The following is a 9,930-nucleotide window of genomic DNA, read 5'->3' as shown; positions in this document are numbered from 1 at the left end:
GAGTCTCATTCTTGTAGCCCAGGCTAGAGTGCAGTGGAGTGATCTTGGCTTACTGCAACCTCCACCTCCCGGGTTCAAGCGATTCTCCTGCCTCAGCTGGGATTACAGGTGCCTGCCACCATGCCTGGTTAATTGTTATACTTTTAGTAGAGATGGGGTTTTGCCATGTTGGCCAGGCTGGTCTCGAACTCCTGACCTCAGGTGATCCACCCACCTTGGCCTCCCAAAGTGCTGGGATTACAGGCATGAGCCACCGCACCCAGTCAACACCCTTTTAACATTTCAAGAGAAAAAAATCCATTTATTTAGCAAATACTTGTATGTGCAAGACATTGTTCTGGGTGCCGGAGATACTGCTGTGAGCATGACAATCAGAAATCCTTACAATTAAGGCACTTACATTCTCATGGCAAGAAGGGACAGACAATAGGTAAAATGTACAGCACATCAGACAGGTAAAAATAAATAAATAAATAAATAAAGGAAGATAGGGGTAGACAGTCTTATAAGGGAAAGGAGTTTGCCGTAGAATGGTCAGAAAAGTCCTCCCTGACAAGTTGACATTTCAGCAAAGACCTAAAGGAGTCAAAGGAATGAGCCACATGGCTATCTGGGATCAGAGTATTCCAGGGTAAGAGAAAAACAAGTGCAAAGACCCTGGGGCTGGAGCATGCTGGTATCTTCACGAAACTCAAGGAGGTCCATGCGGCTGGAGTGGAGTGAGAGGAAGGGTAGCAGGGGGTGAGGTCAGATAAGTAATGGAATCAGATCATGTAGAGTCCTATTGGCCATTACAGCATTTTATCTTTTACTTCTTGTCTCACCAATGGTAGAGGTGGTGACACTTGTCAGTTTCTAAATATATTTAGAAGCTAAAGCTGATGGAATTTGCTTATAAATTCAACGTAGGATTAGAAACCAAAAGATTGGTCATGGATGACTCCAAAGATTTTGGCCTGAGCAGCTGGAAGTATGGAGTGGCTATTTGCTGACATGCGGGAAGATATAGAATGAGCAAGTTTTAAAGAAGTCTGGAATTCAATGTGTTCTTTTTGAGATGCTACTAGACACCTAAAAGAGGATGTCAAGCAGGCAGTTAGATGTACGAGCCATAAGTTCTTGGGAGAAGCCTGGGTTAGAGATCTAAACTGGGGAGTGTTTAAAGCCATGAGGATTGGATGAAGTCACCAGGAGGTAACTGGACATGGACAAGAGTACCAAGGACCGAGCCTGGGGAAATTCAACATTTAGATGAGGATATAAGGAATAACCAACAAATAAGACCAAGAAAGTGTGTTGTTGGAGTGAAAAGAAAACCAGGAGAATGCAATGTCATGGAGGCTAAGCACAGAAAGTGTTTCCAGGAGCAAAGAATCATCAACTGCACAAAATGCTGCAGAGAGGTTATAATAGTCAAGTCAAACCAGATGCTGAAATTGAGACAACCCCATATCTTAGCGGTATCAGCAACCTAACTTTGTTTCTCATTCATGTGAAGTATATTCAGCAGCAGAGTGGGGAATGAAAGGAGGGAAACAGCAGCTCTCTGCTCCATGACAGCAGTCAGGGTCTTATGTTGATCCTTATCTTCAATTTTTGGCTTCCAAGGTCACTCTATCCAGCCAGTAAATGAAGGTGAGAGATGAGGATAGTGCATTGGTTAGAGTCTGGCAAGAAATAGAGGACACACTCAAATTTAGGAAAGATTTAATAAACAGACGACTTATAAAGGTGTGAGCAGGGGCAGGAAAGCTATCAAAGGATGTTGCTATAATCCAGAGATGGTTGACAGTAGGAGCTGTTACCACCCCTGAGTCTGAAGAGACAAGAGAAAGTAATGGTTAGTGGAATTGGGAGAGAGGAAGAGCTATGTGGAGTGAGATGCCTAACCAAAGCTTCAGTAAAGGAAACAGCCAATTCAAAGCAACCCTACAGAGAGGAAGCCAAGGGAATAAGTATCCTGACCTCATTCTCCTTTTTCCTCCCAGTCTCCTACAGATACCTCTGATTGACTTGACCCAATCAGAAACCAGAAGGCTCATTGATAAAGTGTCTAGTGATTAGGCTCCTAAGGCAGGAGCAGAGTGGAAAAAGGTGAATAGAGGAGGCAGACCTCCAGCACAGAAAGGTTTTGTGGGTCAGGCTTGAAAGTTGCATAAATCCCTTCCACCTACATTCCATTGGTCAGAACCCAGCAATATGGCCACACCTAGCTACAAATAAGTCCAGAAAATGTGATCCAGCTGGTGCCCAGGAGAAAGAAGAGAGAGACTTGGTAAAGAGTTAACCTCTACCACATGGTCAAGAAAGATGTGAACTGAGAATTGACCATTGGATTTAACAATATGGAGACAATTGGTAATCCTGATAATTCAGTCTTGCTAGAGTGGTAAATGTGAAAGACTGATTGGAGTGGGATCAAGAAAGGATGGGAGGACCAGGTATGGTGGCTCATGCCTGTAATCCTAGTTCTTTAACAGGTCGAGGTGGGAGGATCACTTGAGCTCAAGAGTTCGAGAAGAGCCTGGGCAACATAGTGAGACCTTCTCTCTACAAAAATAAAATAAAATAAAAATAAAATAAAATAAAATAAAACACAATAAAATAAATTAGCCAGGCATGGTGGTGGGTGCTTGTAGTCCCAGCTACTCGAGGGGCTGAGATGAGAGGATCACATGAGCCTGGGAGGTTGAGGCTACAGTGAGCGAGTGAGCCATGATCATGCCACTGCATTTCCCACACACAGGGTGGGGAAGAAGGTCTTCTTCAGCCTGGGCAACAGAGTGAGACACTGTCTAAAAAAAAAAAAAAAAGAGGCCGGGTGCGGTGGCTCAAGCCTGTAATCCCAGCACTTTGGGAGGCCGAGGCGGGCGGATCACGAGGCCAGGAGATCAAGACCATCCTGGCTAACACGGTGAAACCCCGTCTCTACTAAAAATACAAGAAAATTAGCCGGGCGAGGTAGCGGGCGCCTGTAGTCCCAGCTACTCGGGAGGCTGAGGCAGGATAATGGCGTGAACCCGGGGGGTTGGAGCTTGCAGTGAGCCGAGATCGCGCCACTGCACTCCAGCCTGGGGCACAGAGCAAGACTCCGTCTCAAAAAAAAAAAAAGAAAGAAAGAAAGAAAAAAAGAAAGAAAGAACAGAAGAAAGAATGGGAGGGGAAGAATTTGAGGCAGCAATTGTTAAAAACAGCAACAACAACTCCTTTCAATAGGTTTTGCTACAAAAGGAAGCAAAGCAATAAGGTAGTAGCTGGAATCATTGTGAGATAAAGAGTTTTACTTTTTTTTTCCACAATAAAGAAATAGCAGCATGTTTTTATGCTGATGAGAATGTTCCAGTAGAGAGAAAAAAAACTGATGATTCAGGAAAGAGAGGGAAAATTGCTGGAGCAATTTCCTTGAGTAAGCAAGAAAGGATGGGATCTAGCAATAAGTAAAAAGTTGGCCTTGGAAAAGAACACAGGTAGTTAACAAGGAAAACCGAATATATGGACAGAACCCTGGCAGGAAGTAAATGTGGTGGGGGAGGTTGTTGAAGCTCTTTTCTAATGACCTGTATTTTCTCAGTGAAACAAGATGCAAAGTTATTAGCTGAGAGTGAAACTAGGGGAAGAATTGTTGGGGGTTTAAGCAGAAATAAGGAAGTATGACATAGTTACCTAAGAGAATGTGAGGTTGCTACCCAGCAGTTAATCGTCCCTCTGGAGAGGGTCCAGTTGTCTCTGAGTCCACTCAGGCGGGGCACTTCAACCATCAGCTTTAACTCCCCCCTTTCTCCCCTCAGAGGACCAGTTGGAATCTATTGGCCCCTTGGCCCTCATATTCTCACTTGGAGCCAGTTCATAAAGTTCACAAGGCCACAAAGAGAGAAATTTGGTAACATTGCTGAAATATATTAACAGCTGGGCATATATCATACTTAGAAGGTTAGTACTATCACTTCCCTGTACTAGCCAGGTGAAGGCCTCCAGCCCTGCCTTTTTTCCTCAATCTGTAGACCTCTCCTTGTCCTAATCCAGCTTCAGAACTGAATAATAATAATCAATAACATGTGTTAGCACTTACAAGGCACTACTCCAAACACTTCACATTTATTTAATCACAATAATTCTATGGCATAGGTACCATTGTTATCAACTTCATTTTATAATGAGAAAACTGAGGCACAAAGTAATTAACAGAGTCGGTACCTAAGCTGAATTTGAACTCAGGCAGTCTGGCTCAGGGGCCATGCTCTTGACCTCTACATACGTATCTATATGTACTGAAAGTGTCAGAGAGTGATAAACACTCCAGGGAGCTGGGCTTGGGCAGAGTAAATAAAATTTTAGGAGGACTGCAGTCAAGTAGGTGGGGATGAGTCTCTGTGCTTGAGAGAGGGTTGGTGAGAGATTGCTGCTGACAGAAGAGTGGCCACATGGTGACCCAGAAAGCCTAGGGCCAAAGGGCAGAGCCAATATCAGTACAAAGACAAGTTGAACAGGCTGAAGAAGACCTTCATGAATCTTCCCCATGCTGTGTGTAGACTCTGCACCAGTCAGCATAGGATGCTTGATTTAATCTTGATTTGCTGTTCCCCTGGCTTCCATATGTGTTTCTCTTGTTTCCATGACAGGGGAGCATATGCTGTGATGAGAGCTACAATCATGATACGGTAAAATGGTTCCCAATCAATGAACACTTCAATGAACAATAAACTTTATGAAGAACTTCATCAATGAAAAATCTATCAATGAGTGCAGAACACAGCATGTTACTGACATTATGTAGTTCAATGCTTATAACACCACTGTGAGTTACACAGCATTATTCCCATATTCAGATAAGGAAAGGGAGGCTCAGAGAGGTTGTGCTGCAATACCAAGGTCTCATAGGTAATACATGGGAGAGGCGGAGCTTGAGCTCAAGCTTGCTTGGAGTCCGAAGTCTGTGCTGGCTACACTGTACCAGCTGCCTCTCTATTTTGAGATAAAGCACCAGGAGCGCTACAGAACCCTTCAGGGTCCCCAAGGGCCTCCGGGTCAGGGCTCCTGGGTGAGAGGGACTCCCTTTAATGAAGGCAATTGAGAAACAATCCTCCTCTTTATTTTCCTGTAACAGGGGCTCAGAAAAGCTAATTATCTTCCTGTGAACCAGTTAACTATTCAATTTTCTCCATTTGGGTAATTAATTATCAGAGTCAAATGCAGGATCCAGCTAATTTTAGAACCATGCAGCTGTAGGGTCATCTGGGGAACAAGCTCAGTTGAGAAAGGAGGAAGAGCAGGCGCCAGCGTTTGTCATGGCTTAGAGAGAGGCGGGGTGTTGAGGGACCTTGGGCTGGCTGGAGTGGAGGGTAGCGAGAATGCTTAAGGCAGGCTGGCTGGGATTCCCTCAGCACCAGACAGCAGAATAGTCAGTGTCCAAACACAGGAGGACAAAGATGCTATTGCAGCTGCCAGTCCCATGTTGGAGAATTAAGGGAGGGGGGGCAATTCAACCATCAGATTCTTTAACTCCTCCCTTTCTACCCTTAGGGGACCAGTTGGAATCTATTAGCCCCCTTGGTCCTCACATTCTCACTTGGAGCCAGTTCATAAAGCCACAAAGAGAGAAATCTGGTAACATTGCTAACATTTATCAAGAGCTGGGCATATCTCATACTAAGAAGGTAAGGTTCTATCACTTTCTGGTATTAGAGATGAGAAAACTGAGGCTCAGAGAGGAGATAAAACTTGTTCAAGATTTCGTGGTTAGGATACAGCAGAAGCTGGGATTTGAGCTCAACTCCTGAACCCATGATCTCACTGCCTCCTAAAGCGCCAAGCTATATGTACAATTTTAATATGAGCAGCACCGAAGTGAAGACATTAGGGTATTTGGGGCATCAAGGGTTGGAGGAGTACTTGGTTCACTAAAACAAAGTCTATTGGTTAAGGATATTCAAATCCTCAACAAGCTCCTCGGCGGGGAGGGGAATGTTCCTCCCATCTGCCAATGCAGAGGGTATAGATTCTCACTATTATTCATTCCCATGTGCTCCAGGGGTATCAAGAAAGGTTAGAGAATACCTGGCCATAGACTTTGTCCCCTGGGCCAGTTGCTGGGGGTGAGGACAGGGGTGGGAATGAGGGTGATGATAGTTTTACTAGGCATTTAGTATATGCCAAGAAGTGTGATTAACTCATTTCATCCTTACAACAGTACTGGAGATCCCCATCCCCATTGTACAGACAGATAAACTGAAACAAAAAATTTAGTCCCTTGCTCTTGGGAAAGGAAGTTGAATTCAAATCTAGGCAATTTGACTCCACAGCCTATCATGTCAACTGGGCCCTGGCAGAGGGTCAGAGAGATAGCCAGAGCTGGTGAGAAGCCTACCCCAAACCATGGACAGCTCCCAGGTGGCCCTGTGGTTGAACAGCCCAGTTTCTGAAACTACTTCAATGCCCTCCCTGACCACCACCAATGTCACCCATTGTGAAGCACTCTGCTGCCTTCCAGAAGGGAATTCTCCTTGGACTGACTCTTAGGGAACAGACCCTCTGGCTTGATTCAGGTCCCTAAGAAGCCCTATGGAACTGGTTCTTGAGCCAAGTATATCCCTCCTTAGGGTTCTGAACACCCATCCTTTGAGACAAAAGGATTTTCTCCAGGGTAGGTCAGGCAGGGAACTGCTACCCGCATCAGCCCAACAGTCTGTCGCTGCCCACTAGTCCTGCTCTTCCCACGCCCACCACCCTTCCCCATTACTATGGGAAAGCCAGTTCCCTCTGCCTCAGTTCTCCATATGTACCTTTACCATCTCTGCAAAAGCCCAGGGCCAAAGCAGTCTCCCCAAATTAGGTCTTCCTCCTTTTGACAGCCCTTATGGGAGTTGCCAAGTTCAAAGTCAGGCTCCCTGGCCCAAGCTGCTGGCCCAGAGCCCCAGCAGGTGCAGCATAGTTGCTAAGCAACATCTCCGAATCTCTGTGTGTTCCTGTCACATGATTATTGTAGCTAAGGAAACAAGTCCTCTGGCATCCCAGGACGCAGCAAGGCCTAGGCAGCAGTGTGTTACCTGAGGCCTAACAAAAATCCTGCTGTCCTGTGTTCCTGACAAGTTGTGGTTCCCTAAACTGCTATAGGAGACTATCAGGTTGAATTTTGTCTTTCATCCAGGTACTGACTCTTAGAAGAGAAGGCCTAAATTGGAATCTTAGTCACTTGCTGCGCACTCATGGAATCCAGTTCTTTGGGATGGTCAGTAGGAACAATGCCTTTAGAAGGATATATTAATAGGCTCGGATTCAAGAGACAATCACATATCCCCAATTACCCCATTCTCTATCCTTAGATTCCATTGTAGAGGCGAAATGGAAAAGGCTTGGATTGGACAATGGAAAAGCTGAAGAGAGGCTGAAGACAAGAGCATTGTTCCAGGGTCCCAGGTCTACAGCAGCACAAGAGCCAGACAGGGAGTTCCCTACAATGCCACCTTGCCACACCTGCATCTCAAACACTAGAGGAAAGTGGATGACACATCAGGGGATGCTACTGTCTCCTTGGAGGGCCTGCCTCCCCAGTCTTCCAGCCCATACTTCCTGCAGCTTCTTCTCCAGGATTGGCCTAGAAATAAGGAAATCTCTATGAAGGACAAACAACTAAAGAGGTAAACAATAGCAGAGGAAATATAAGATTTTTTTTTTTTTTTTGAAACAAAGTCTCTCTCTATTGCCCAGGCTGGGGTGCTGTGGGGTGATCTCGGCTTACTGCAACCTCTGCCTCCTGGGTTCAAGTGATTCTTGTGCCTCAGCCTCCCGAGTAGCTGGGACTACAGGCGCCTGCTACCACACCTGGCTAATTTTTGTATTTTTAGCAGAGACGGGGGTTTTATCATGTTGGCCAGGCTGGTCTCGAACTCCTGACCTCAGGTGATCCACCCGCTTCAACCTCCCAAAGTGCTGGGATTACAGGCATGAGCCACCACGCCTGGCCTAAATATAAGAGAAATTGAGCACCAATGAGGAAGGCACAACAAGTGAATAATTGGAATTCCAAAAATAAAGAACAGAGAGAGCCAATGGAAGGAAATTATCAAAGAAATAATTGAAATCTATTGAAAATAGTTGAAATATTCCAGAAAAGAAAGGCATGAGTTGTTTCCAGATTCAAAGATTCCAAAGAGTGGCCAACATAAACTCTAGAAATATTTCCATGTCAAGTCACATCTTTCAGAAGTATCAGATCACTGGTGACAAAGAAAAGATGCTTCCAGAGAGTAAAAGCAACTTTCATAGAAAATGTCAAAAACCATAATGGCATCAGACTACTCAAGTGGCAGATCCAACACCATGGGGCAAGATCCACTAAATATCCAAGGAAAATAGTTTTATCTGTTCTATTACAACTGTTTTCATTCCGACAGCCTATTTTTTTAAACAATCAATCCCCCTTTCATAACATCCTGTCCTTTTTTTTCATGAGTGCAGTGTCTAATACCATCTTCTCCCTACATCATCCCAAATTCCTCAAAATTGTATGTAGTAGTGTGGTCTTTATCTTTCACATTGGAGCCTTTCTTCAAATACTTGGGGATGTTCTCTTTGTCACCAGTGATCGGATACTTCTGAAAGATGTGACTTGGGTCGGGTACAGTGGCTCACGCATGTAATCCCAGCACTTTGGGAGGCCGAGGCAAGTGGATCACCTGAGGTCAGGAGTTCGAGACCAGCCTTGCCAACACGGTGAAACCCTGTCTCTACTAAAAATACAAAAATTAGCCAGGTGTGGTGGCAAGTACCTGTAATCCCAGCTACTCAGGAGGCTGAGGCAGGAGAAATGCTTGAACCTGGGAGGCAGAGGTTACAGTGAGCCAAGACCATGCCATTGAACTCCAGCCTGGGCAACGAGAGTGAAACTCCGTCTAAAAAAAAAAAAGAAAGATGTGACTTGAGATGGAAATATCTCCAGAATTTATGTAGGCTACTCTTTGGAATCTTTAAATCTAGAAACTCATGCCTTTCTTTTCTGGAATACTTCAACTATTTTTAATAGATTTCAGTTATTTCTTTGATAATTTCCTTCCATTGGCTCTCTCTGTTCAATGACTAACAGAAATTCTTGAGTTTGCAGAACAACAGATAAGAAAAGAAACAACTTGCTGAAATGCTGAACATTCCTCTGCTTATGAGATAACAAAACCGGCTGGAATCAAATGGAACCAGTACGGCCAACTAGAGTCTGCGCGGAACCAGCTTGCTGAATCGCAGCTTGAATTTCCGCCACATGTTTCATGCTAACTCCCTCCAAGTTTGCACACGTGCTCCATGAGGTAGCATAGAAAGATAACTGCACGTGCCCAAGGACTGTCCAGACCTCCCCTTTTCTTCCACCAATCACCTGCTAATCTCAAAACTCATTCCCTAAACCTTTTCTAATAAAATGACTGCCTGAAAGCTGGCACAGAGAGACAGGTTTGAACTAGACTCCTGTCTCCTTGTTAGTCAACTTACAATAAAAATCTTTTCTTTTCTCAGAAGCCTGGTGTCTTAGTAATGGCTTCTAATGCATCAGGCAGAAAGCTCCTTTTGCTCTCTAATAGTTGTTTGGATAATTCGATGTTTGGGTTAGCCTTAGGTTTAAGTGTTTAGGTTGTCTGGACCTGCTTAAGAGTAAAGCATTAAAAACTTGATCAAAAGCTCTTTGCACTTGGCTTCAGCATGTGGTCTATGGGCTTCCCTGTTTGGTGATCCTCCTGGGTCCATTTGTGAGGTCCTCCTTCTCAGGCTGGTCATTTTCCCAGAGAAAAGGGTCTCCCACTCTCCTGTCTCAAGGGTGTAATTCTGGCTACCAGTATTCTAGCAGTTGTGAGAGAGAAAAAAAGGGTGGGAATCTCACAGTCAGTACGCAAACTTAAATCTAATTTCCCTACTATTATCAGGGAATATCCCAGTCCTCAATTGTAC

At 44.7% G+C, this 9,930-nt stretch overlaps 1 long non-coding RNA gene across 1 annotated transcript; it reads left to right on the top strand.

Annotated features, from left to right (window-relative positions):
- The first annotated feature begins 4,723 nt into the window (after positions 1–4,723).
- On the top strand, positions 4,724–9,230 carry LOC108580608. The gene is made up of 5 exons (XR_001891856.3): positions 4,724–4,795; positions 5,521–5,654; positions 7,145–7,225; positions 7,320–7,634; positions 9,098–9,230. It is a non-coding gene; the product is annotated as an uncharacterized LOC108580608 (long non-coding RNA).
- The last annotated feature ends 700 nt before the right edge of the window (positions 9,231–9,930 follow it).

Source organism: Papio anubis, chromosome 16 (genome assembly GCF_008728515.1).
Source record: "Papio anubis isolate 15944 chromosome 16, Panubis1.0, whole genome shotgun sequence".
In the NCBI taxonomy this organism is placed as follows: domain Eukaryota; kingdom Metazoa; phylum Chordata; class Mammalia; order Primates; family Cercopithecidae; genus Papio; species Papio anubis.
Note: the sequence above shows the minus strand (reverse complement) of the source record. Positions and strands in the feature narration are given on the sequence as shown.